The 27676-nt window shown below is 41.8% G+C and overlaps 1 long non-coding RNA gene across 1 annotated transcript; it reads left to right on the top strand.

Annotated features, from left to right (window-relative positions):
- Positions 1 to 10175: 10175 nt before the first annotated feature.
- Positions 10176 to 27144, top strand: LOC118250899 (uncharacterized). Its single transcript, XR_004779607.2, has 3 exons — positions 10176 to 10405; positions 21170 to 21279; positions 26934 to 27144. It is a non-coding gene; the product is annotated as an uncharacterized LOC118250899 (long non-coding RNA).
- Positions 27145 to 27676: the final 532 nt, after the last annotated feature.

Here is a 27676-nt window from a genome sequence, read left to right as displayed (position 1 = left end):
TTCCATGACCTGTTTGAATAGCAGGAGCCAAAAGAAGCTGGCCTTATGTTGCATGTGCTTTTAGGTTCATAATAAGGCTAGCCAAAAGCCACCATCCTGCCCTGTGCCCAGGACAGCCACAACAAGCACTGAGGGGGGATTTGGGCATTTCCTCAGATACCAGAACAAGGCCGACAACACAAAGCAGCAGAGAATTTGCATGCACACAGCTGCCATTAGGGACATTTTGCATCTACTGGGCTTTTCCTTATTTACAAACATTAACGCAGAGGTGCAGTGACAACCTGGCATTCGTGCCTGAACTCACACACTTGGGTATATCCTACTTTACCATTCATGGTCTATTCCCAGAAAGAGTGCCTGCTGCTTGTTGGCTGTGGCAAGGACCTCTGCTCCTGGCTGGGGTGCACCTTGGTTGCACCGCTTTTTTAAGCAAAGCGATCTAGAGTATTATCACAGAATCGTAGAATATCTGAAGTTGGAAGGGATCCACAAGGATCATTGGGTCCAACTCCTGGCCCCACACAGGAACACCTAAAAATCAAACCCTATGACTGAGAGGGTTGTCCAAATGCTTCTTGAACTCCGGCAGGCTTGCTGCCATACAGGCGCCCTGGGGAGCCTGTCCCAGTGCCTGACCACCCTCTGGGTGCAGAACCTCTCCCTAACACCCAGCCTGACCCTCCCCTGTCCCAGCCCCATGCCGTTCCCTCGGGTCCTGTCGCTGTCCCCAGAGAGCAGAGCTCAGCGCCTGCCCCTCCGCTCCCCTCGTGAAGGAGCTGCAGGCCGCCATGAGGCCTCCCCTCGGCCTGCTCTGCTCTAGGCTGAACAAACCAAGGGACCTCAGCCGGTCCTCATATGTCTTGCCCTCTAGGCTCCTCACCATCTTCATAGCTCTCCTTTGGACACTCTCTAATAGTTTTATGCCTTTCATATATTGTGGTGCCCAAAACTGCACACAGTACTTGAGGTGGGGCCACACAGCAGAGAGTAGATGGGGACAATCCCTTCCCTCAACTGGCTAGCAATGCTGTGCCTGATGCACCCCAGGACATGGCCCCAAAGAGAAGAGAACTGGCCCCAAAATTCAGCCCTGGGGAACCCCACTTGTGACTGGCTGCCAGCCTAATGTAACACCATTTACTAAAACACTTTGAGCCCAGCCCATCAGCTGATTGTTCACCTGACTTCCAGCACCATACTGTGTCACCTATGTATTTACAGTCTAAATACAGTATTTAAATGTTCTCCCATTTAAACACAGGATATCCATAAACAGTCAAGTTATGAACATTTCAAAATCTTGTTCTAATCCAGGACTGTAATTTCCAATATGCATTTGCACTGGTCATCATTGTAGATTTTCCTCTGCAATTGAACCATCACTGCCATTAATAATCTGTATCTGCGTGTTACATGATCATGTCTAGAGTAGGTGTAGATCAATGTTAATAAATCTGTGTCCCTTGGAATACTTCTAAAGAACTGGCAGAAGGTAACTCACTGATTTTTAAGCCTACTAGCTCAGTCAGCTTAAATTCACCCCAGAGAGTCATTCTTTCCACTAGAAAATTTTTAGGAGACATTGATGGTAAAGAACCTGGATACTGTTTTACTGTTTTACACTGATGGGTTCTAGATTTGCTAATGTCACTAGGTCTGCATTGCAGGTAAACAAAGAGCTGGTCAGAGATATTTCAGAAAGTTGTATCTGGATAAGATGTTCTAAAGAATTGTAGGCATTGAAAACTGATTCACTTCCTTCACTGTTGTACCACAAGTCATGCACTAATTACAATGCAAGAGGAACTAAGCTATATGTCAAATATTGCAGGAAGTGGATGGTCTTTGCAGAGGAGGAGCTCCTTTTTCTGAATTGATGACTTGAATTTGTCACACCATAGTAGCAACCAGATCTGAGTAAGAGTCTGTGAACTTCAATGTCAGCCAAAAAAATTAAAAAAAATAAAAATAAAATAACAATGGTGATTTAAGGGAATTGATTGATGAACTTACTGGGCTAGTGCCAATTGCAAAGTCATGGAGATTTTGGGGAATGGTCAGAAAATTATAAAAAGGGAGTAGCATTATTTGCTTTTTTCTAAAGTGGAGAAAAAAAATATTGTAATGGTTATCTTCTAGTTTTGGTCCCCTATGGGCCTATAAATTCTGTGGGGTAAGGGTAAGGAGGATATAACAAACATTACCAGACATATATATATATATGTATATATCTTTATTTTGAACGGACTATGTAAGTGGGTAACTGTATGCACTTGATTTTTGGGAGTTCTGGGTATTTTCTGACGGATGGACTAGAACAATGTTATGAGAAGTGAAACTTATTTTGCTTAACAGTTTTTATGTAGAAATTAATCACAACTACTAGGTGGAGGAAGGTGATCGGTGGGATCAAACTCTCATACGTTTGCAGGAGTAACTCATCCTCTGCTAAATCCCATATAGATAAAGGAATGAGGATGTTTTGACCATGAAGAAAAGCAGAGAGCATTGAGAGTAAGAGAGACAAAGACAGACATCTCCTGTGTTGTTACCCTTGCTGACATATTACTCAGCAGCAGGGAAGGTTGTAAGGCAGAAGGCCGGTTGTTTCAAGTAGCCCATTTAGCCATGTGTAATAAAAATACCGTATGTGTCCCTAACTTGAATGTACTATTATACAGCACTGCAGTACCACAAAATATTTGGGACTAGTGCAGCAGTTCTTAATAATATCCCTCTTGAAAACCTTATACCAGGTGACTGTAGCACTGGAATAAAAAAGCTAATGCATGGTCTAATTCATGGGTCTGGCAAAGTGTCACTCTGATCTGCTAGTACATGTTTATGACTGAAACCTCAAAACAGTTTAAGAAAATCCTAACAGAATCTTGGTAATGAGAAGTGTATGTTTCACCAGAGACTATGGATTGTGATTACCCAGACACTTGGCCAGGAGGAGGTAGAGCTCAGTTAAGAAAGTATTATGGGATTGAGAGTGACTGTCTGGTACACCTTTTCTTACAGTGTAAAAATTACTGAAGCAAAGCCTTGCACCTGTCTGGGGATTTTGTTTAGTCTCCCCTAGCTGGTGACTGGAGTTCATTATTACCTTATTTCAGAAATGACCTAAGAAGATCCAAAAATGTGGTCACATTTGATGGGGCAGGGGTGGAGAAAGAGATTTTTTTTTTCTTTGTGTTATCACACTGAAACAGCTGCTTTTAAAAATAAGTGAATGGCAAAAATAAATGTGGAGATCAGTCAATAAATAATCTACTTCTTTTATCCCTGAAAAATAGCTTGTCTACAAGGGAAACAAGCCAGGACAATATTAATAAAGCTGATGAAAGACAAGAGTTCATAAAGCAGGCACCAGGGTAATCTTATTTAATGACTTTGGCTATCTTGTATAGCATCCCTCCTCAGGACCTGAATTCTTGGTTATGAATGGCATCAGGACGATTTGAGAGGATTGAATTTTCTTAGTTCAGATTAGTTTGAGATCTTTAGGAGCAGGATTTAGGCAAACTACTGTTTCTTTTAGCCAATGTTGCTAATGAGAGACAAGTACCAAAACCAGAGCAAATACTTTCTGATTCTCAGAGAGATTTCTAGCATGCCCTGCCTCCGTAAGTTGCACATTCACGTACGGTGCACATCCTTCCATGAATACCTCATTCCAGGCTAGGCATTTTTTACACTTGGAAGACATGGAGAAGAGTTTCATTGGCCTGTATTGAAAAACAAGCAATTCTGTCAGCTGTGTAGTTCACGCAGCCCAAATTCCTGTGGGTTTCACTTTAGTTTCCTCTTCAAGTTCTTTCCTCATCTCCCATGCCAATAATGCCACCTTATCCTGGTGTCCCCAGGGAGTGAAGGGAGTGAAGAACAGCCACACACTGCACCTTCCCCTCAGTGGGTCACTAATTTCAGTCTCAGAGCTCTATCCTGATGTTAATCTTTTCATATTTTTTTAAGATTTTAATGGCCTTGGAAATACATATTCCTTTGGGCCAATTGTTTAGAAGGTGTTAATGAGGGATGGATACTGACAGCACAACGTGTGTGCCTGCTGGCTGCTGACTGTCACCTAGTAGATAATCTTTGTCCCATGTGAATGTTGAAGGTGTTAAATTTAGCAGAGCGTTGTAACACATGGCACCAAGAGCCAAAGGGTTGCAATTCTATGTCATTCTATGCTTCTTTCTGCAGACTGGGGGCATATTTATTCTACAGGAGCCCTTGTAGAAAAATAAACCAACGGCTTATTTTATTTTAACTTCCTGGAAGTCTGTGGCTGGGGAGCAACTTCTTCTTCAGGTTGAGAAATTGCCCAAAGGTACCTGGGAACTGTGCTATCGAGCTCTGTTTTCTGAAAATTTGGAATATTACTCCTTCTTTCTATATCTGCTCATCCTGGAGTTCTGGCTTTTCATTTTAATCTGTTCTGTCCTTAAACATTTGTACCCTCAAGCCTCTATCTGATGCATTTTGTCGAAGTATGTCTTTATTAAAACCTGAAATGGTCTGAAGGGAACAAACAGTGACAGGAAGGTCGTTTTATGTAAAGTTGTTCAAAGAGAGTACAAAATAGTGTCAAAAACTCATTGGATGAATGGACTTGAGACAAAAGAAGCTGCTAGTTAGGTAGTCTCAGGGTTTCTAAAGTGATGATATCATGTCTAAAGGTAACATAAGATTTTTATTTTATTTTTTTTTCCCATGAAAATACCAGAGGTTTTAGGGATGAAGAAAACAAAGGCATTTAAAATCAACCTACAAGAACACCACACTGCACTCCTGGCAGAAATCATCATATGTCAGCCATATGACTTCAGATTCTGTGCTTGACCACACGTTTTGCCTATTAAAACTGAATTGTCTGGCTCTTTTTTTCAGTAATCATCAAAACTTGAAAGGAGATTCTCTTGCACTGAATAAAATACAGGCCTTCTATAGGTGGGATTAAACTATTAGATATAAATTTAACAGTAAAGGGTCCTCTTTCTCGAAGATGGAGGAACAAAAGTTTTAATGAGCTGGGCTCGTTGGTGCAATAAATCATTTGATGAGACTTCAGGAAAACGCTGTGCCGTGGCTTGAAGGCGTTCCCAGAAATCAATCCACGTTTCTCCAGCATGAGATCAAAAGCGTTCTGTTGACCTCATGCTATTGTGTATTGGTGAAGAGTGAGCCATTTGTCTGCTTAAGAAGTTTAAACCTTTTAAAAGGTTTTGTGGAATGAGAAGTGTGGTTACAGAACAGTTTGTATGGGGCACGAAAAGTGCTTCACTGACTTCCCCAGTGCAACTTCTATGGCTGGTTGTGCTGTTAAAGAGCAGGGTGGACAAACTTCTTAAGAAGGTCAAAGCAAACTAAAATACGAGTGGTATATGAAACCTGTCAGTGGGCAAATCTTGCCTGAAAGTGGTGCTGGAAGATGGAAAAAAATAGTTACAATTCATGGTGCAATAAATCTTCATGGTGATCAGTGCTCAGAAGGGGTTAGCACGCGGCCTTGTTGCCACACCTTAACCTTAAAATGGGCAGAATGACAAGAAACACGGGTACACTACAAAGAGTTTTTATTACAGTAGCACCTAGAAACCCAGAGATGGGACTTTTCATACTTGACTCTCAGCACATGACCAAAACCAGCCCTTGCCTCTAATAACTTATGATAGGAATATAAAACAGCAAATGGTTGGTACACCTTGCAAATGGACAGAGGAACATAGCTGGGGAGTCTTAACATGCTTTGAAAGCATTATCCTTCAGGGTCGCAATAAACCTGCTGACAAAGTAGCAAAAACAGACCCAAACTATACTCAGTGAAGATGCTGCAGGCATTTTGGCCAGCTGCTGCAAGCCTGCTTTCTGGAGCAGAGAAGTGAGATTTGTCAGGACGTAGCACATCCGTCACAGTCCCTGAGAAAATCCATCAAAAATCGGTTAAATTATGAGCAACAGAAAACTAATGACTTGTTTGAGTCCTAATCTCTCGTTCCCTTTGCCATTAGCCCCAGTCTCAGTGCAGTTTCAGCTGTAATCTCCTTCCCCTTCCTCTGCCAGAAATCTGCCGCCACACAGACCTGCTGTGCCTCCTAGACCTCCTGTCTCATCTTCCACGTTGCTTTAAATGGTGGTTTGTCTTTCCTAGTCCTCATTTCACTCCTTATTTTAGTACCCTCCTCCACTTCCCACCTGATGGGGTTTGTTATCTGCGTTTGAACCAGATGGCTCCCTCCTCCCAGCTCCTGGGACCCCGGCCACCAGCTCCCAGCGCGCCTGGGCTCCGCTCCACTGCTTGCCTCCACGCCAGCTTGGGCTTACGGGAAAGGCCAGTTTTGCCCGGGTAATCCTCCGGCAGGATGGCACTTGGGCAGCTTGGCTGTACGCAGGGGCACTGCATGTTCAGTCAGGAGTGTAATTTTTAGCAATTTGAACTTCTGAAATGTTATTTTCTCTATGTCTGCAACCTGGCCAGGTTTTCTTCTTTGCCTGACTCAAAAGCTCTCTCTGCCAAACTTCAGTTTTCTGTTTCAAAATAGCAAGTCACCTTAACATTTCAAAGAAAAAAATATACCCAAGTTGTATTCCTCTGATGTCCAAACCAGTATTTCTTTCAGTATTTTCTTTAGAAACAGATGAACCATTTGGACTGTTTATTTATTTATTTATTAATGTATTATTAAAGATAATCAACTTGCGGCAAACATTCAGCAGAGGCGGTATCACTCCAAATGGATAATGTTTGGCAAAGCCAGAAGCAACTGTGTCCTATAACGCAAAGTGTCAGTCAGCCTTAACTGGGCAATGCTAGAAGCTTTGTATAAAAGAACAGGCCTGAAGAAACATAAATTTCCATGTCATGCAGTTCAGGATTTTAGGGGATTGTACAAAGAAGGAGAGCCAAACATTGCTCCAGTTGAACTGAAAAAAAAAAAAAAGGAAAAAAAAAGAAAATGAAATTAAAAGCTGCAAAAATGTGTTGCTTTACATCTGCTTTGTTGTTATTTTATAGGGGCAGCCTGAAATTTCAAAGCTACCCTGCCTGTGCTTTTTTTAAAGCTTTTTATGTCCTGAGGCAATTTAGCTACTGAAACTGAGTATGAGGTGCTGTGAGCGCTCATGACTTTCAAGAAAGTAAAAAGTTGTCAAGTTTCAGGTTTTAATTAGGTAAATTACTTTGTTCCCTTTGCTTAGACACTTGTATGAAAGCCTGCATGTTTGGTTAACAGGTTAATAACACTTCCAGTGTTTGCATCATGGTCCTTAATGCTGTGTGTGGGTTTTGTTATTTCACTCCCACCTCCCTTCATTTCATATGAAACCTTGCACGAGGGGCAGGCAATTGAAATCTCATCCCTTTCAATTCAATAGAAACCTTTTCAAAATACATCTCTCTTCAAGCCCACGTTCCTAGCCCCAGCTGGGAGAATTCATCTTTCCCCTACCTGTAATACTCTTCTCACCTGAACTGTCCTCTGACATGTGGCCCTTAGTGATTAAAAAGACAGAGTTTCACAGAATACACGAGAGTCTGAAAATCTAATTAGATGCAATGTGTTCTATTAGACTGGTTTTATGCACAGCTACTAAAGTCATTGCAAAGTCATTATTAGTTTCAACAGAGCCCCCCCAGTGCAACATTTGCATTCTCAGAGGCTGTACACCCTTGTGCTCAAAGCAAAGGACTTCCACCAATTTGAGCTGTGTCCTATATTTGCAACTGCTTTTAGAGAAATGATCGTGTTGTTGGTCATGGAAATTAACAATCCTGACCGGCTGTCCTAGATTTTGCTGCCATGGCCATAAAAGTGCAGTTTGTGTCACAGACCTGTCCTGCCACAAGATTTTCATAGCCCTGGGGACTCTGACGGGTGACCTGTGCTGTGAATCCCGCATTTGGAAGTTTGTCTGCTTTTTGCTCCACTTCCACAGCTTTACCCCGCCTGGGTAATAAAACGTATCACTTCCTTCTTCAAATCCCACCTCTTTTATACCCTTAGACCACTGGTTTTGCAATGATTGATGCTATGACAACATCTTTGTTACAACTGCTGCCTTTCCCTGTGACGCAGCTCAGTGACACAGCAGCAAAACATAACTGATGTGGAGAAAAGGTCGAAAAGTATCTTGGCTGACCGTTGCTATCGTAGTCCCAGAGCATCATAAACAGCTTTTCATCTTCATATGCTCCTCCCAAAAGGCAGTTCATTCTGGTTCGGCACTGGCAGTTGAAATCACAGATGGTGTTTTTAAGCCACCTGTTTAAGTACAGCCCTGGCAAGCTTCCCCCTTTTCCTGGAAGCCACGTCATTTATGTTCAGTGCAGTGGCGAGTTCCCTCTCCCCATACTTAGTCACTTCAGCTCAGACCTGCCAGTGTCACCCTCCTGGCTCCTTCTCCCTGGGACAGGCAAAAATCGCTGTCCCTATCCTCAAACTCTGAGTCAGAGAAGTAGCATCCTTGTGTACAGGTGTGGCTTTAAGAAAAGGAGCATGCAGCTGGCTTGTCCAAGGAAACTCAGAAAATCTGTGGTCCAATCTACTGTCATAGCATCAGCCCAAGTCCCAGGTCTGCGGTGTATTTACAAAGTTGAACCTCCTGCCTTTATGTGAATCTAAAATGACTTCCCTTTGGATAAGTGCAGCACCGGTATTGATATTTTACAGTGTTAGGTCTGTCTTCACTCTAATTTGTGTCCTAATTTTAAAGCCTCACACTATTGGCTTAAACTGGGCACGATGCACACTTTCCTCCTCCTCCTCTCCCAGCTGGTATTTCTGGACACATGGTTTCATGGCAATGCCTAGTTTAAACCATGACAATGACACTCTAAAATTAGTGTCTTTTTTAGGACATGATCCAGCTATCATTTGCTACCAGGTGTACTGCTTAATACCATGACAAGTCTCATTTCAGAAAACAAAATGACTGCAACCGTCTCATAGTTCCTTTTTTTTTTTTCTGGTGACTCAAAGTAGCACTCATCTTAGAGCGCACAGTCACTAGTAAGAGGCACTGTTTTCCTTTTAAAGCACTTGAAATGTGCTATTGCTTCACTTCTGGTTGGAAGGCAGGCTGCTGAGAACTACCATCAGCTCTCATTTGCTAGATTGTAAGACTGGTGAAATGTAACGCAGTTTTGCAAATGTAGATAGATAACAAAGATAACTTGCTTGGTATATCCATAAGGGCAGAGTCAGAGCATCCCTGTATGTGGAAATGTATTCATGCTGAGTCCCTTCCTTTAAGCCCTATGCATCAGGCAAAATAAACGACCATGCTGCCAAAACAACTTAGTATAAATACAGGGTATGTGACAGCAGCTAGTTTGGAGATATCTGTGTGGCATTTCTGTCTCTTGCTGACCAGCTTTACTGTGCAGGGACTGCAAGTGGTCTTGCAATCTTCTTGTACCTGCAGTGTCTTTTAGGTAAAATACTCTCTTACCTGTCGTAGCCTGCACATCCCTTTTCTGTTCCTACGTTCTGTATTGGCAGCTTCCCTGCTAGTGAGAATTCATGTTTATATGCCTCAGTAGCACCAGTGGTTAAACACATGGATGTTGAGATACATACTCAGCAAGTGAGCTGGAGTTGAGTGGTGGGACTGAGCTGGCTGTAACTCAAGAGCATATATGATAGAACATGTGTCTGCTGAGTGTCAACCCCACACAGGCACAGTTAAGGAAACCACTTGGCCAGGGTATGCAATTCCAAAGCATAAAACCAGACTCCTCTTTTTTTTTTTTTTTTTTTTTTTTTGCCAGACAAAACCTGTGAGTCACTGTCTGGTAAAGACCAGCAGGGTTTACTAGCAGACGCTCAAGCCCTTAGGGCCTCACACTGGCATCTGGAGCTGCCCCTGGGGAACAAGCCAACTATCCCAACCTCCCTCAAAAGACACTGTGACTTGTGCCAGGGCGGACTGTACGTTCAGGGCATAACAGTGGAGCTTGGTAACTCTGCAGGTCATGGTCTTAATGGCTTCTTTAACTACCTACAGAAAAATGGTTTTGTCTGAGAACCCGTCTCTCGGAGGCAACTCAGTTTTTACCCACTTCTGTTAAACCTTTTTGACAGTTCCAGTTGTTCCTTGCACAGAAATTAAATAGTCAAAGCAGTTGTGTACATTTAACAGTAACCCCAAGTGAAAACAATTCTTTGTATTTCATCCCTGTGCAAGAAGTAGGTGTGGAGACACTTCCACACTCCTCATCTCATCCTCTACGCATCACCCATGCAAGAATCTGCTTTCTGGATTTCTCCATGGATTTGGCTCTTGATTCTGCAGTGAGATCTTTCTGGGGCAAGACACAAGGCAAGGAGCCCCTATAAAATCAGCAAGGCTGGATGTGAAAACATGAGCACATCTGTGCAGACTGACATGCGAGGTAGGGGACCTTCTTTACCTTCATATCTAACAGATTGGTGGGCAAGATTTTCTGGAGGTAATTGCATCTGCTTGTGCTACATCTGCTCAAGACAGCTTATTTTACACAAAATGGTACGATAGACTCCCTATTGCAAGAGGGCAGGTGGGCTTAGCGTGTTCATGTCAAATAATGTTTTGTATGGAGCAGTCAGTCGAACGGTGAAGGAAAAGGGTGCATGCTTTCTGTTTGTGACAGATTGTTGGGTTTACTCTTAGGTATCGTGTAAGTTTGTGTGTTCCTAACTGTGTGTGGGGACCTGCTCAGAGCCTAGGTGAGAAGAGAGCTAGGCACTGTCACAGCCCGTACCCAAGAGAATTTCACAGAGTAGGAAGGGACATACTTATACCGAGAAGGGACAGAGCGATCAGATGCCTTGCTTAGCGTTATGCAGAAGGCTTCTGTAGCAGGAGTGAAAAATGTGTCATAGTTTAATACCTTTTGAAGACCAGGTTATTTCTGAGTAAAACAGAAGCTAAATTATATTTTCTCTCAATGGTCTGTAATGCCATCCGTTTACCACTGCATTAAAACACTCACAAACTTACGAACCGTGGCAGCAGAGAGGCAGAAGGGGAAAACGTCTTCAAATGTCTCTATTGAAAGTACCTGGATCTGCAAAATGGAAGAGAATAGATTGAAATTTTGACTTAATGAGCTTTAAACATTGTAGTTGATTTTTTTTTTTTTTTTTGTGGCTGCAATTTTGAATTGAGCTCATGACAGTGTGAGTTAAAAAATATTAATGTTTGACAAATCCTAGAGAAATTGGGAACTACCTTCCCATTTTAAGTAGTGAAATGTTCCTTCTCCATAATGTGCACTGCAAAATTTTGTATGTTGCATCCCCGTATGACAAGAATTGGAGGGGAATGAAGACTATTATGGATAGGCCTGGAAACATTCGTGTTTGTAAGATATGATTGATCATGCTGTACTTGATCTGGGAATAAGTAAGAAGCCTCTGATCTCCAGAGGTGTCACTATACTGTTTTTTAAGGGTATTCCAATCACTCCCAGGAGAGAGAGATGGAAAAGAAATCAGCATTTCAAGTGAAAAATAACCAGCAATATGAAAATCCTTGGCATAACTCTCCAGATAATGCCAGGCTTTCATGCTGCAGTGAGCTACATATAATCCTCATCCATATGATCCTGCTCAAGCTGCAGCCTCGCATCCTTCCTCGGTGCATGGGACAAATTGAGATGCCGAGGAGGTGTTCACTCTCCTCATCACTGTTGCTTGTGGTGATGTATGAGCTGCTTCATGCTGACGGAGGGAGTGCGAGGACACTGCTGAATGAGCTAGTCTGTGTTCTTATCACTCCGGCCCCACACGGGCTATATCTTTCTCAGAACAGTGAAGGCTAAGAGCACAGGCCATGAACCCTAAGTGGCTTAGGAGCAGCTCAAAACCACACAGAGACTTTGTAAGTAGGTGTCCCTCTGTGTATCGCTGTTGGCTGAAAACACACTCGCTCCAGCTTAACCGGAGTGGGAGACAGGAGAAATGCCTCTGCATTTGCACAGAATAGGAATGACAATGTGCTCGCTGATTGTATTTATACAGAAACGACCTTCCAGACTCAGAAGATCAGGGCACAGAGCACAGACCCTTCCCTCACACCACTCTTACTGGCTTTCTTCCAGATAAACTTTACCTCAGCATAAAGGCAAATATGAATACATAGCAAGTGCACAGGAGTTGATGGAAGTCCCCTTCAAAGTGTATCAGTCACCAAGGAAAATGCTGTGCTAGGCGTCATGTTCCACCCTGGAAAACTGTCTCACTGCTCAAAAGGGTGAGGGAAGGGATGTGAAACCATTACAGGGTCTTTTGTTCAAGGAAATGGCTGATTCCCTAAGCTTTGGAATGTATTGATTTTGTATTTGTGTATTTTATATAATTTTGTATGTTTTTAAATAAATAATGAGAACCTAGTTATCATATTACCCCACACCATTACTGATGACGCTTAATCTCCAGTATTAAATACATATACTCACATTCATATATGCACACATGCATCCCTGTTTTACTGGTTAGCACTGTTGTTCTCACAGCCAGTTGCCATGGCATTGCATGCTTTTATTAATAATGTAGGTTAATAGGTTGAGTAATGTAACTGCACATGCTCACAATTCCAAATAACACATTTATAAATTGGTCTTTAATTAGAAGCAGTAATTTACCATTTCCTGGCCTTTTGTCAGAGAACTTAAAAATGTTTGTGCTTTCAAAAAGCATTTTAGGTAGGGCCCAATAAGCACAAAAAACATCAGGGTTTGCAGGGGCACTTTGTGATAGGAAGATGCAGGCATGGTTACGGTTTAGTGGGTAGGAGATGAAGAAAGGGTGTAGGTGAGGTGATTTGCTTGGAATTACATAGCTGATTTTACTTTGGGAGGGACAATAGAAGACATATGCCTGCCATCCAGGCTGGAAGTTGCAAACCTGTCTTTTGTCTGAATCAAATATGCTTAATTTATCACAAACTAGGATGTTTCTGTCCTTAGCTGAAACACACAGCCCTACAGAAAATGGTAGCTAACTAAGTTACCAAGCAGCGATCTTGTTTTAAAAAAGCAGTAAGGTCTCTCAGCAGCCTGTGCAGCCTCTGTTCTGTTAGTTTTCTCTCCTGATACCTGCGTACAGAGCCACTCATGCCTACCTCTGTATCAAGCAAACAGCTGTCTGCAACTGATTGTAGCCTGACCTTCGTGCCTGATTTGATGGGTCCTGCAGCTCCGTAGGTTGTAAGCACATAAACTGGCCTGCACATCACTAAAATATTTATGGAATACAGTAAAATAAAAATATTTTTCAAAAAGAGAAGACCAAAAAAATACTTCCTCTCTCTTTCACGTTACAGCACAAGTCTATATTGACTTGGCATGGCTCACAGCATCAGAGGGCTGTATTTCTGACAGCTTACTCAGCAAGTGAACAACAGAGATGAACATAAGCTGTCAGTGAAATAACCACCTGGTTGTTTGTTCAGAGGTAATGTGTTGAGAGTTAATGTCTACTGCTTGGGCATCTGTCACTGAAGACATTAAGCTCCTCGGGGATGGTAGCGCCTTACTGTTTTGCAGTAAATAAACAGGATGCTCTTGTACTTCTTGTTCTCTTCTCCTCTGCACCATCTTGCAACTGAGCTTCCATACTGAAGGGACAGAGCAGCTGCAGCAAAGAATAGAGAAGGAAGTGGAGGTCTGGAGGATGTCACAGCATAGGCTATTTTTTCTCTATTCCCAGGAACTATTTTATATTACAGCTGCATATATTATATAAAACCTGCTTATGGAGGGAATGATTTGTCTTTTTGGTGTCTTCTTTAGCCTTTGTCATAAACATGATGACATGTAGATAGAAATTGTGTTCATAAGCCCTGCCTACAATCAGGTCTCTGAACATTGCCCTCTCCATTCTTGTTGTGGGTACTGTTGATGTTGGCTTCCTATATGATATACATAGATCCATTTCTCAGCTGTTCAGGAATGCTGTCAGCAAAGGAGAATGTCACTTATGGGGCAGCAAAGATAAAAATTACAATGCCTGACCAAAAGGTGTCATCTCAGAGAGGAAAACTGCAGTGCAGTCTCTCAAACAGATGGATGATATTTGGGTGATTTTGTGTTTAAAAGAAAAGATTTATTTAATTCATCAAAGACATTGTTCCTGATAATGAATGTAATGACAACAGTGGATGTTTCCAGGCCTTCTTCTAATACTGCAGTTTCTGAGTAGAAAAGCAAAACCACACCTGCAACAATAACAGTAGCTGCCTTCTGCTACTAGAGAAATGATGCTTAACTGTCAGGTAGTTTATGAAAGAGAAAAACATACTCTTAAATACCTAAGACATATTTTAGAATAAATTCCTTTAAAACCCCTTATATTGAAAGCGTCTGATATCTACAGCATTGTGCTCTGGCAAAAGGGGTAAAGAAGTGACGTGAAGGATGTGTCATTGGTACAAGATATACAAATTGGAAAAAAAGAAAATAAATTAACGGAAGATAATGGAGACTGAGATTCTATATGACTCCTTAATCCTGAAGTAGCTTTTGAAAGAAAGTAAAGAAATCCTGTTGTATGAGCATATGCACTATTAAAAAAAAATCAGCATTGCCAAGACTGGGAAATAGATGACACGTAGAGAGGTTTCTGTGATTATCTGTTAAGGAAAAGAATGGCCAGATCATCCTCATGGCAGGAGTTCACTGGCTGAGAGTTAGGTGAGCAGGAGCATATTAACATTTTCTTTCTTCAGCCTATGACTATTTGCCTGTTTCCATTCTATGTCTCTTCACATTACGAACATCACTTTCTAGTGCTTGGGTAGAATCAGCTGAGAAGCATGATTATGGGCAATGTACCAAAACAGCTTTCTTCTCTCCATGTGTAAGGTCTGCTCCTGGCAATACTGTTTTGCTTGGCTGTTCTTGACAGATGCAAACATTTTATTATTTTATTTTATTATACTTTATTTTATTTTGTTTTGTTTTGTTTTGTTTTATTTTTTGCCCGCGAACTTTTCATGCACTACACATGAGTAAAAGAAAAACTCCACATACCTAGAAGGTCTTCGGGTACTTTGGCTTAGCTGCTGCCAGCATGCGTACTTCTGCAGCGCTATCAATAATCTTATATAGTGACTTTCTTAGAGAAGACAAGGAGAGCCAACAAAGTTTTTGTGGGTCTTCTGATAAGGAAGGAATATTTCTTTTTCTGCTATGCTGGGCGTTCTGGGGGCCGAGGGGTAATGTGATATTTTCTCTGTTGCCTGGCAGTGTGCTTGACTGCAAATTGTAAATTACAGAGTTGGTAGCTGGGCAGCTGTAGCCTGCAGTCTGCTTGGGGACTACGTGTGCTGAACAGGGCAGGCGTTGTGCAACCTGTGGTGAAAAGGAAGCATTCAGCAGACTGTTTGCTGGGGCTGAGACGGAAAACGGGCTGACCCAGACGAAGGAATTAAAGCTCCAAGAAGCCCAAGAGCAAATGAAAGCTGTGGGGGAATGTTCTGTTGCTTGTGCCTGCCTTCAAAGACATGGGAAACCTGTGGAGGACGATCATAATGACTAAAGCAGCATTAATGCAGCCTAGAGCACTGCAAGGACAACTGAAATGACTGGGAGCTGGGGCTGTGGGTGTTTCATTGCTGCTGGGGGCCTGTCCCTGGGTGAATTCAGAGCTGGAAGAGAAGACATGAAAGCTCAGAGGGGAGGCCTCGTGCGTTCACACTGATACCTGGAGGAGAGGGTGGGCTGCCCACACAAGCCAGAACTTGTAAATGTCTGTTAGATAACACAGCAAAGAGACCGATCTGTGAAAGAAGGGATTGAAAGAAACAGGCAAATGAAAAAAAAAAAAAAAAGTTTGAAGGTTGAAGGATGGGAATGGGAGATGTGGAACAGGCCTACTCCAGGGTAAAGCCTAAAGCTAAACTTAAAACTCTTGAGTAAGGACGTATATATGCGTGTATGTATTATATCCTGGGAATTACATAGCCCTCAAGCTCCTCATTTTCCCTGCTCCAGGAAGATTGCTGCTGGGGTAATAGCAGGCAACAGTTCCTACAGACTTGTGCTATATATACCAGAGCTCAAAAATGTCTCCTTTCTATACCTCTCTTCCTATACCTCGCTACATCATTTCTGCTGAAACAGTGACAATCCAGAGGTGGATTAATGCAGTAAGGAGCAAAGAAGCAATGGCCTTTTATGAGTACTCTCCCATCTGTACCTGTTCTGTGCCCCATCACTCCTGTCCCCACTGCATCCCTTGTTACCAGGCCCACAGCAGAGCTTGATTGCAGTGCTGGGAGTCAGGTCATGGAGCTTCTTGCAACCGTCTTACCAAACATGCTTACCAAGAGGTCCCTTCTAGCCTTAGTGGTATGAAAGGCAGATATATCTTATGGCCTGAAAATGGGAACAGATAGCCAGGGAACCTATTTTGCCAGGGATCCTGAATGAGCCAAGGCAGTGAAGATGAGGGCTAGCTGGGAGAACAGGCAGGAGGACCTCAAAATACCATTCAACTCAGCAAGGAAAGGCAGAGGGAATTCAATACCAAGGAAAGCAAAACAATCCTTGCTTTATGCATTAATAAAAAGGGTTCTGGACTAAGATTATTTAGAGTATTGGTGTGGTTTCAATAGACCTATCAAAATGACAGCTCAGTGTACACTAATGACTAAAATAGCAAAATCCAAATGTTCTCAAATTATTAGAACTGAAGAACAAAACATCAGACAATAATTATGTTTTGTACAAATTTGTAACGTATCTGTCTCCAGAATACCATGTGAAATCCTGCTCTTCCTCCATCTCAGTAGGATATAGAGTTGGAAAGAGTTTAGAGAGCAAGGAGAAGGATAATCAAACAATTTCTGTAGGAAGATGATATATTAAAAGAGATGACTGAGACAGAGGACAACGAGAATTAATACAAGAACAAGAATAAGAGAAACAGAGAGAAAACATATTCAGAATGACTGTCGGCAGGGCCTTGAGGGCACCAGTTAGTGTCAGTGGCTTTGACCAGCTCCACCAGGGCATGGACCTCCCCAATGACCTCTGTCCATTGGCCCAGGAGCTCCATTTAAGCCCAGGCTGTGACTTCTGGCCTTTGGCCATGTGTCCTGGGCAGGCCTGGGGCCTACCTTGTGGTCTTGTCTCTAGTCCTGGCTCTGTAATCCTGCTCACTGTGGATGCCCTCAGCTCCAGGTTCATCCTCCTTCTTGCTGCAAGACTGCTCAGCATACCTGCAAGACTGCTCAGCATACCTATAAGTGTGTGAGTAGGTTGGAGATGTGTCACCAAGTCCCTGCTTGGATCTTGGGTTCACCCATGGCTGTGTATATCTGCATGATGTTAATCAGGGTGAGAAGGACTTTTTGCCTGAGCCAGAATAGGTGTCTGTGCAGTTAGTACCTGAGCGACTGTTGGGTCAACTGGGCTTGTATTCTGATGTCTTCAAAGTTTTGCATCAAGCCTTTGTATAGGGAAGTAAATAGGTTTCATCTCAGTCTTCGTGTTTTGGTGTGGATCACCTATCAGCTTCAATGGGGACATGCTTTGGACAAGAAGGGATTTTTGAAGTCTTATTTAACTTCTGGATTTGGTCTGTTTGCTGAAGCAGACAGTTTTTCAAGGTGTTCACCTCCTTTCCTCTTAGCTCTTCCCTTAAGAGGCATGTGAACAATGTAACCATGTCTAGTACACAAGCAACAATTTCAGAAACAAGTGCCTATTTATGAACTATCAAATATGGCCAAGTGATACACCAGATGAAATAGGATTTGAATGAGTACAAAGTAGGGTAGAACTGGACTAAAAAACTGTTGGCTTCTGGTCTCCTTCTAAATGTGTGTAAATGGTTTATGTAACTTCATTATAGTTGCTTAGCCTCGTTAATAAAAAAGCCCTTTTCTATGAAGGGACTAGAATAAATATGGACGGGAATCACAGAATCACAGAATCATCTAGGTTGGAAGAGACCTCCAAGATCACCCAGTCCAACCTCTGACCTAACACTAACAAGTCCTCCACTAAACCATATCACTGAGCTGAACATCTAAACGTCTTTTAAAGACCTCCAGGGATGGTGACTCTACCACTTCCCTGGGCAGCCCATTCCAATGCCTAACAACCCTTTCAGTAAAGAAGTTCTTCCTCATATCCAACCTAAACCTCCCCTGGCGCAACTTTATCCCATTCCCCCTCATCCTGTCACCAGGCACATGGGAGAACAGACCAACCCCCACCTCGCTACAGCCTCCTTTAAGGTACCTGTAGAGTGCGATAAGGTCACCCCCGAGCCTCCTCTTCTCCAGGCTGAACAATCCCAGCTCCCTCAGCTGCCCCTCGTAAGACTTGTTCTCCAGACCCCTCACCAGCTTCGTTGCCCTTCTCTGGACTCTCTTGAGCACCTCCATGTCCTTCTTGTAGCGAGGGGCCCAAAACTGAACACAGTACTCGAAGTGCGACCTCACCAGAGCCGCCCTGCTGGCCACACTGTTTCTTATGCAAGCCAGGATGCTGTTGGCCTTCTTGGCCACCTGAGCACACTGCTGGCTCATATTCAGCCGACTATCAACCAATATTCCCAGGTCCTTCTCCGCCAGGCAGCTTTCCAACCACTCATCTCCCAGCCTGTAGCTCTGCTTGGGGTTGTTGTGTCCCAAAGGTACGAAGCTCTAATGTTTGATACAAAACTCTTAATTAGAAGTGGTTACTTGCTAACTGGTTTTCCTGAGTCTTAACTTCCTGTGGCTCTTATATCTCCTACACCTTTTAGTTAAATTTTATCTCTTCCTTTGGGCTTTTAATTGAAGCCTGCTGCAGACTTAGGCATTTCAACTCCTCATCAAGAAGGGCGGGAAGGAAGTATATATCAACACTCATTCTCTTTTAAAGTAACAAAAGGGTGCAAATAGTGATTTTTTGTTTGTTTGTTTTACTCAGACTTTAAATCTCTCTTCAGTGGTAAAAGCTTTCTTGATTGAGATAAAAAATCACGTCCAGTCATGTGAGCAGTTAGTGCACTGGGATGGGTGTTGCATCCTAGGAGCACTGGATCCCCCAAGTTGTTAGTCAATGGAAAGGATAGCTGCAACGATAGTCTGCTTCAGGCTCACTAGGAGAAAAATGGTTTTGTTTGTGTGATAGTCTACATAAGCTTCTTGGTGGTTTTACAGCCTCCATTTTTCTGCCTTAAACTGCTTGGGTATCGAGTATCTATTTAGTAACTTTATGATAAATTCTATTCTGAACAGTCCTAGAAGATTTAGTTATTGCTTTCCCTTCTTTGAACCTACAGACTGCATTTTAAAATACTAGAGTGAAAATGCAACATGTGATTTTTTTTAACTCCCCAATTTAACCAAAATGAAGTAAAAAGCTTGCCTTATCAAAAGAATGTGGAGTTAGACATTCCCAGAAGAGTGTGTGTTTTCTTGTTCTTGGTTTTAGAAGTTGAATCCTTAAGGGAGGGAACACTGCAGTCAAGTTTCTTTCCTAAGAGACCAAATGCTGCCTTCTCTTCTGCATTTTTTAAGATTTTAAAGTACCAGCTGCTGTCTTCATTTTTTTTTTGTTTGAGCTGATGGTAAGTAGTTCAACTAAAGCAATGAATCATTCATGCTGTTTTTTGGAGAGCCTATAGTTATTTCATGAATTTCTGGATTTATTAATTTCATAGCTGCATCTTCAAGTACTAATTTAAAAGAACTACAGCTAAATTGGGACATAGGGCCAGCCTGCTTTCCTTTGAATTCAGTTGAGAAACCTGTCTTTAAAAACAAACTTAGGAAATTACTATTGTAAAAGATAACAGTGCAGGTGATCTTTCAGTGTGGTAATACAGTGAAAGGAGATCTAAATAATAGAATTAAATGAAGCTAAAAGAATCTAGCTTGAGTACTTTCAAGAAATCACTTTAGTGTTTCAAAGATGACTCCAGTTTATATGTCAGAAGCAGGCAACAGTGCCTCCTGCGTTGATACTTGTTTCTGAATAGATTAAAAACACTAAATGTCTGTAGATCATCTCAAACTCATACCATCCAGGCTGTAGTAAACGGTAATCTGATCACTGAAATGGGATGTAATAGCTTTTAAGAATCCAGTCTGCAACTGAAAGTTGAACTCTGCTAGAGACCTTGCTGCAGGCAGGATTTTCCTACAAAGTGTGCTTTTCTGTTTTATGTACCTTATTTTGTAACCTTCTACAAGTGATCTAATATCTATCCATTTCTTGCTAGCCATGGGTGTCTTGTAAAGCTAACTTTTCAGGAATACTTGTAATAATACTTGTAATATTCCTTGAGAGTCAGACGGAGTCAGGAAAAGTGCAGAGCAAGATGTGTATTAACTTGAAATACTCTAGGGGGACAGGCTGTACTCATTGAGTTTAAGTATGTGCTTCCAGAGCTGTTAACTGTTGCTCTGTGCTTTCTGTGGGCATATCTTCCTATTCTTGTCAGAAAGGGAGTAGCATGGATTTCAAATCTCATTTTACTCCTGAGCACACTCAGGCATGGAAAGACACAAGTGAGCTGCCTGAGGTGGTGCAGAAAGTTTGTGATGGTCATGAAGAGAGTTCAGAACTCAGTCTCTAGCCCTAAGATGAACAGCTTGCTCTTTCTATACAGAAACAAGAAACTGGTTGCTTCATGAAAAGCAGCAAGCCCAGATATTTTTTCTTGATCTGTTTTTTCTGCCTAAAGATAGTAAAAATGGATTGTGGGGTTGTTTCTTCTCTGTAACACATTTGTGGTCTAACCGTGCAAACAGTTGACATGAGCAGGCCACAATCAAAACGTTTCAAAACACGTAACTGCAGTCTATAAATAGAGGAGCCAGGCAAATACAAGCCTCCCGAAGTGGTTAGTCTGAAACTGTCTGTAAGTGTAGGCAACACTCCACTGGTGGCATCTCAGGGACTTGATCTGAAAGAGATGGTGACATCTAGATTGCACAGCAGGGATGACTTGGACAAGTAACTCCGGCTTAGCTGTTAATGGTGATCATACAGTGCAGGTGCTAATTAAGAATATTTATCCCTTGAGTGGAATTGAGGTCACTTTAGCATTTGCTAGTGTCAGGACTGTGGTGGTACAACTTGGGATGCTCTTGGAGGACTTCCCTAGGGCTATAACTTTGACTATACGCACAGCTCTTTGTTTCAGTAAAGCAGTGGATGCTTTTTCTTCAGCAGGGTCTTCTGTCAAGAGGATAAGGGCTCCAGGAAGTCATGTGGCTACAGAGGTCTTTACAGAATCTGCCTCCACCTTCTGAAATTGTGCTCCTGTGAAACTAGACAAGGTACAAACACTTAACTGGCAATTGATACGCCATTGTCTGCTGGGCTGAGATATGATTTTCCCCATCTATTTTCATTTAGGTCTAACAGGTTTTAGGTGTAATTTCTAAAGAGCCTTGTAAAACATGCACGGACTTCATTCATGATGCTGAGCGCATAGCTATTATGTTACAGAAGATGAGTTTTGGAGATCTACTCAATATACAGATGTTTATACAAATAGCAGAAATCACATCAAGCAGTCTTTGTTTATAAAATTGCCTTTTTAAGGGATATTAGACTGTTAAAATCTTTATGTAGCAACTGGTACTGGTTCAAATTTACATGTAACTATACCTGTATGCTATACCTTAATAGATGCATATTCTACTTGCATAGCTTTAGTTCTCATTCATGTTTTCAGGTAGGTATCATCTGTGGTTCTGAATTAGGAAAGTTCTTAAGTTGTATCTTAGTTTGCTGTGAAATAATCTTAGAGACATCAGAACCTCTGGCAAATTTTAGTAATACTTGAGTTTTGTGTGCTTTACAGGTGATAAATATAAAAGTAGAAGAATAGAAACCCCATTTATACTGTAATATTCAGTTTCTTCATTGAAGCTTTTTGGTGATGATTCTTGATTCCTCCGTACACCTTCCTAGTTTCCAGGGAGAATGCCTTTAGCTTTCCTTGCAGCTCCAAGTCTTTTGATGTACTTCTATTGCGAGGCCTCTCAGATGTTCTGGTGGGCTTGCTGTGGCCATCAAAAATACAGTTGCCTTATCTGTCTGCCCTGCCTTTTGCCGAGAGTAGGGGCAGCAGAATGGTATGTGTCCATCTCATCCACGCAGTTAAGTCTGGCAATTAATGTGCATGCTTAATTTTACAATGCAATTGGACCTATCAATCTACGGTAGGGAGATACTACACTGAACAGATTCTTTCTGCTGCTTATTCATCAGACCTAGTGAAGAGATCAAAAGATCAGCTTTGAAGATAAAAAACTCAACAATATTTTTCCCCCCTCAAATCACCTGAGGCTTTCTGAGCAAATAGTGCTGTAGTGGTAGGTTTACACATTACAGTATTGCCAGAAAATTCTCAGTGTGAGTTATTTGCATATGCCTAATATAGCACTTAATGTTTGTTTAAAAATACAGTTCATGAAAGTAGAAACTAATATGAGAATTGTTGTTTTTTTCTGGACTTGCATCTAGCAAAGATGTAGTCCCAGGTATTCTGACAACAAATCTCATCAAACAGGAGGCATTGAATCCTCTGCCTCCCATTGAAGCATTTCTCAACATTATATATAAGCAATACCTGACCTAGGTTACGCAGGAATGGAAAAACAGAAGTATATCTTGTACTTGAAAAGTCAGTGTGCAGTCCTTGTTTAAAGGATGCTTACACTAGATGTTCTTTCATCCGTAAATTGGTACGACTGCTATGATGTTTTAGATCTGTCCTAACAGTCTTTAGGTAAATCATAAAATCAGTTTATTACTTTCTAAACCATATATTAAAAACCAAATCCCACACAAAGTTTTGCATTTGGCTAGTCTGGAGCTAGAATGTAACTTTGGTCCTGTTTTTACAGCCAAGTATCAAATTGGTTAGGCATTTCATTCAAATTCAATAAGTAGCTTTTCTGTCTTATATTTGCCCCAGTGGACATTCTTGGTTTATCTTTGCCAATTCTCCTTTGGGACAGCACTAATGTATCATCTAAATAAGTTATGGAATCCCTGTAGTGGTGAGTAGGAGGGAAGGCTTTGTTTAAGTGGGATCTGTGGGGAACCACGGGGACAAGTTCTGCTTCTGTGATCAGCTTGGGCTTGATTTCTAAGAAGGGCAGCCTGAGTCTGGGTTTTGAGCTGAATACAACCTGGCAAACCTATGAGAGCACTGACAGTTAAGTGGAAAAAATCATTTTTTGGTGCAAGATGCCTACATGGTACCAGTAGCTAGTATGTAGTTCATAATTTCTCTCTGGGTATCTACCTAAACTCAGTGACCAGTTTTGTTAAGCTTTATACTAAAGTAAAATAAATGTCCTTTTTCCTTTCACTTGAGCTTTTTAATGTTAAGTATGATTTCCATGTGCCTGGCAAACTGGAGGGATTTCTTTCCATAGGGTAGTTACCTTCAACAGGGATACTGTTCTCCCCCATGCTGGCCAAGCTCTTTGGCACAAGATTAGAGTTTCCCAAAATTTAGCTTTCCAAAGTTGGGAGGACAGGGGAAGTACTGATGAAGCAGCGTGGTAGTGTGGGAGAGGCCTCTGAATCACAACACTCATCAGCACGTCTATACCATGCAGCAGGGGAGGGAGCCTGATCTGATTTGGGTCTACCCAAACTTCTAACACTAAAGCTGTTAGTCAACTAGTGCAATGTTGGATTTCTATCCACCAGGCAGAGAATAAATGCATTTTATTTGTGACAAAACATCTCATTGTAATTTCAAAACCCACTACTCTAGAGTGATTGCACAATTGGAAATGACACCAACTTAAATTACTACTTGTTGGCTCTTATGGTGCATTTGTAGTAATTACTGAGGGGGATGGTATGATTTCTTGGCTTTAACAGAATATTACTAAGTAGGCAAGCTCTTCCTTGCTGTGAAATCTAGAAAAGCAAAGGAGAACTTTTACTAAAAATGTGTTTCAAAATCCACTTTGCCACACCCCCCTTGTCACTAAGATGCCAGCTTCACAGACATAAATGTGGCTAGCTTTATACCCAGGAGAGCTGATAATAGCAACACTTTAAAAATAAAATTGAAGAGGACACAGACACAACAGGATCAAAACATACAGTAGGTGGGGAACCCTAAAATCAATCTCTTCAGTGCTTGAATCTGGTGGAAAAGGGCTAAATATCTCTGGGCTTTTGGAACACTTAGCTTAGAGCAATTTGTTTTGACTTGGGGAGAACGACCTGCTAGCTTTTGGCTGTCACCCCAGACAGGTCTGTCTTTATTATCGTTAATAACTGAATATTCTGAAGCAGCAGATTTGGTCTTCTGCTCTACTTATCACTTAAGATGTACTCAGCCAAGATGAAAGGAAATTGGCAAATGTGTTTGTAGAGGAGGGACTTCAAAATGAATAAATAAAAAGATTTCAAAGAACAATTCAACACGCTTTAGTCTTTGGGAAGGAAAAAGGCTTCCCTCTTGAGTGGTGTGATCAGGAACGAGCAGATGCTTATGGATGCAACAAAGAAAATGTGTGATTTAGAAGTGCTGGCAGAGACCCTAACCCCTAAGTATCAATCGTCTCAAGAGGCCACCCCTCTATGGACATCGCTGAGTCTTGCTGGATATTCTCTGTCTACCTAGATTCTTATTGTAGGACAACCCACCTCCCAAAAATAGCGATCTTGCTATACCTATGGATTATGGTACTAATTCCTGTGAAATTAGGGGGGGTATTTCAGTTTGAAATAACTGTTACATGATTTAAGAATATTCTTCTACTTGGAAGAAGCAAATACAGCCCACCAGGAAGTGAGCTGTATGCATACCTATTTTGTATAAGTGAAAGGCACATGGATGCCAGAACACTGCACTATATTTTTCATTATATTACACAAATGAGTCTCTGCCCAGAGTTCAATAGTAAAAACAACTCTGACTTGGATTCATTTATCTTATTTGATATTCAGGGCTCTTTAAATTTTAACTTGTTTTCCTTAATGAAGCAACTGTATTAGCAGCCAGAGGTACCATTACAGATCAGATGTGCTACATCCTATATAGTAGCTTGTGGAGCAAAAAATTATCCCAGCTGAATTTATTTGGATAACTTGTGCAAAACTAGCAGCTGGGGCCTTATTTCTCAGCCATATTAAGCAGCATTGTAGACAGGTTTTGTTGGAGCTGCTTCAGGCTAAGCTTATGTGGTGGTTTTACTCAGCTGGGCAGCTGAACTCCCCCTCCTCAAAGGGAGAGGGGGAGAAAATATGAGAAGGGCTCAAGGGTTGAGATAAGGACAGGGAGATCACTCAACAATTGTCATCATGGGCAAAACAGACTCAGCATAGGGAGATTAATATAACTTATTGCATATAACTAACAGACTACCAGCTGCTGTAGCATAGTTTTTTTCCCTTTCTTAAATCTGCCGTCATGGAAGTGCAAACAACATCACTCACTGGCTTGGTTCTGGTCAGTGGCAGGTCTCGTTTGGAGCCCGCTGGAACTGGCTCTTTCTGACGTGGGGCAGCTGCTGGACTCCTCACAGGGACCACCCCTGCAGCCCTCTGCTACCAAGCCCTTGCCACATAAACCTGATACAGCTTATTTGTGTTATCCTTGCTTACTTTGGGCAGCTCTACAGCTGCAGTGAGGACCAACTCAGCTAGTTAAGTTGTTCCCTTAGCATCTCAAAGGCATGGTGATGGGTTAAAGTATCCTGTGTTGGTAGAGAGGGCATCCCATAGTGTCCTCCTCAAAACTGAGGGACATCCAATGTGGGTAAGGGCTTATTCAAGGGAGAAAATATAAATGCTTCTTGCAGGGAAGCATCTGGAAGTGGTCTGAGTGCTTTTCAGTAGGCTGCAAATGCCCATCTTGTTTTTCCTAGAAAGGGTTCAGAGATCAATAAGTCCTGGGAACAGGGGCTGGGTAGGAGAGGAAGATGGCAGCTGGGTCAGAAAGAGCCCTGGTGTTTGTTCCTTACCAGCCTATGTTTCTGTAAGTATCAAGCTAGTGTCTGGGGTAAGGGAAGATGTGTTTTTCTGACAAAACACAATGTCCAGAGTTGACAGGGAAAGGAACGCTCCCAGGAAATCTTTTTCAGCTCCAAAAGGCTCATAAGCAGTAGTTCCTCTCTCTTCCTTTCAGATAGTGAAAATGAAATGGGACTGTCAAAGTACTGCTAAATCAAGCACTTGTGAAACTGAGTCAGCTCCAGAAGTCATGAGTGATTTTAAAAATATACACATTTTTTCCCCATCCTGGTTTTGTCTTAATTTGGGTTTCAGACCTCAAGTCATATTCATTTGTCTTGTCCCTCCTGCAGATAAGGTGGAAACAATATTAAGAACAAAGCTGATATTTTCACAGCAAGAGCTGTGGCTTTAATAAAAATGCAAATATTAAGGACTTGGAGACTGTAAGAGTTAGCAACACAGATATAAACTGTATATGTAAGTATATATCTATAGTGTCAAGTACAGAATAAAGCTGTCCAGGTGAGTTGGCATGGACAAATGGCATGCTTTCCTAAACTAATCTTTCCTAAACTTCTGTGCCTGTGAAATTCCACTGATGTAAAATTCTCAGATGATTTAATAGGACTGGAGAAGATGGGCTGGAAGAAGGCAGTATATTTTTTCGGCACCTTGGAAATACATGACATACATGTAGGGGATGCACTCAGTAGGTTTTTTAAATAGATTTTAAATCTACTTAAAGGTGAGCTGCAAGGAGGTTTAGAAGCTATTTTTAAAACAAGCTTTTTTACGTTGCATCTCGTGAGCTGTTTTCCAGCTAGTCACACATGCTTCACCTACATAGACTTTGTGAGGCTGCTGGTGCGCTACCTACATCTCTGCTAGGCCGTGGCAATTCTGTTTTACCTGGAGGCCAAGTTAGGCTTTAGGAAGGGAGAAAATAAATGCCTTTTGGTCTTTATGTATGTAATGCCTCATTCCTTTCTTTCAGCTCTTCGTTATGGTACTTTGTGGGAAAGGAATTCGCAGGTGGCTTCGGCTGTTTCACACGTCCCTGAATTAGAGATAATGAGGAAACAAGCGGTAGAAAGAAAAACTTCAGCAAGGCTGAGATAAAGTAAATTGGCTACAGTGTTAAAGATGAGCTTTGGGCAGTGGCCAATTGCTGGCTGGCTCGAGGTGCGTGTCTGAGGGTCTCTAACCAATTGTATGACAGATTGGGGCGCGTGGACAGCGCGTGAGGCTACGGTGAAAGTATATGTAGTAGTGAAAAAGGGCAATAAACATCTCCTGTTCAAGAGCCATCAGGAGTCCGTGTCTTTCATCCCTTCTGTACTTCCAGAGTTTATTCTGTATTCCAAGGGTCGAGTTTTTATTCTCTAAGACCTGTGGTTGTTTCTTATGCCAGGTACACTTGTGGATAAGAAGTACTCTTAAGAGAAGTACTCTTAAGTCATGTACATGGATCATTTACCTTTGTTTTTAAAATTAATAATTTCCAACTCCTGACAATATTTGTGAATGCTTTATTTGCCAATACTTTGATATTCCATTTATTTTAATAGAAAAATCCTGGGGATTATTGCCCATGATCCCTTTGATAGCTGATTAAAAGTTCTGGATATCTTTTGAATCAAACTGTGCACTTCTACTTCATAAAATGCAAATAAATTCATTTTCTCCTATTAAACTTTTTCCTGTTATCAACTTCATCTCATGCTGCTAAGTAAATAG

This window comes from Cygnus atratus, chromosome 2, assembly GCF_013377495.2.
Source record: "Cygnus atratus isolate AKBS03 ecotype Queensland, Australia chromosome 2, CAtr_DNAZoo_HiC_assembly, whole genome shotgun sequence".
Taxonomy (NCBI): domain Eukaryota; kingdom Metazoa; phylum Chordata; class Aves; order Anseriformes; family Anatidae; genus Cygnus; species Cygnus atratus.
The sequence above is the reverse complement of the archived record's forward strand: the minus strand, read 5'-3'. Positions and strand labels throughout refer to the sequence as shown.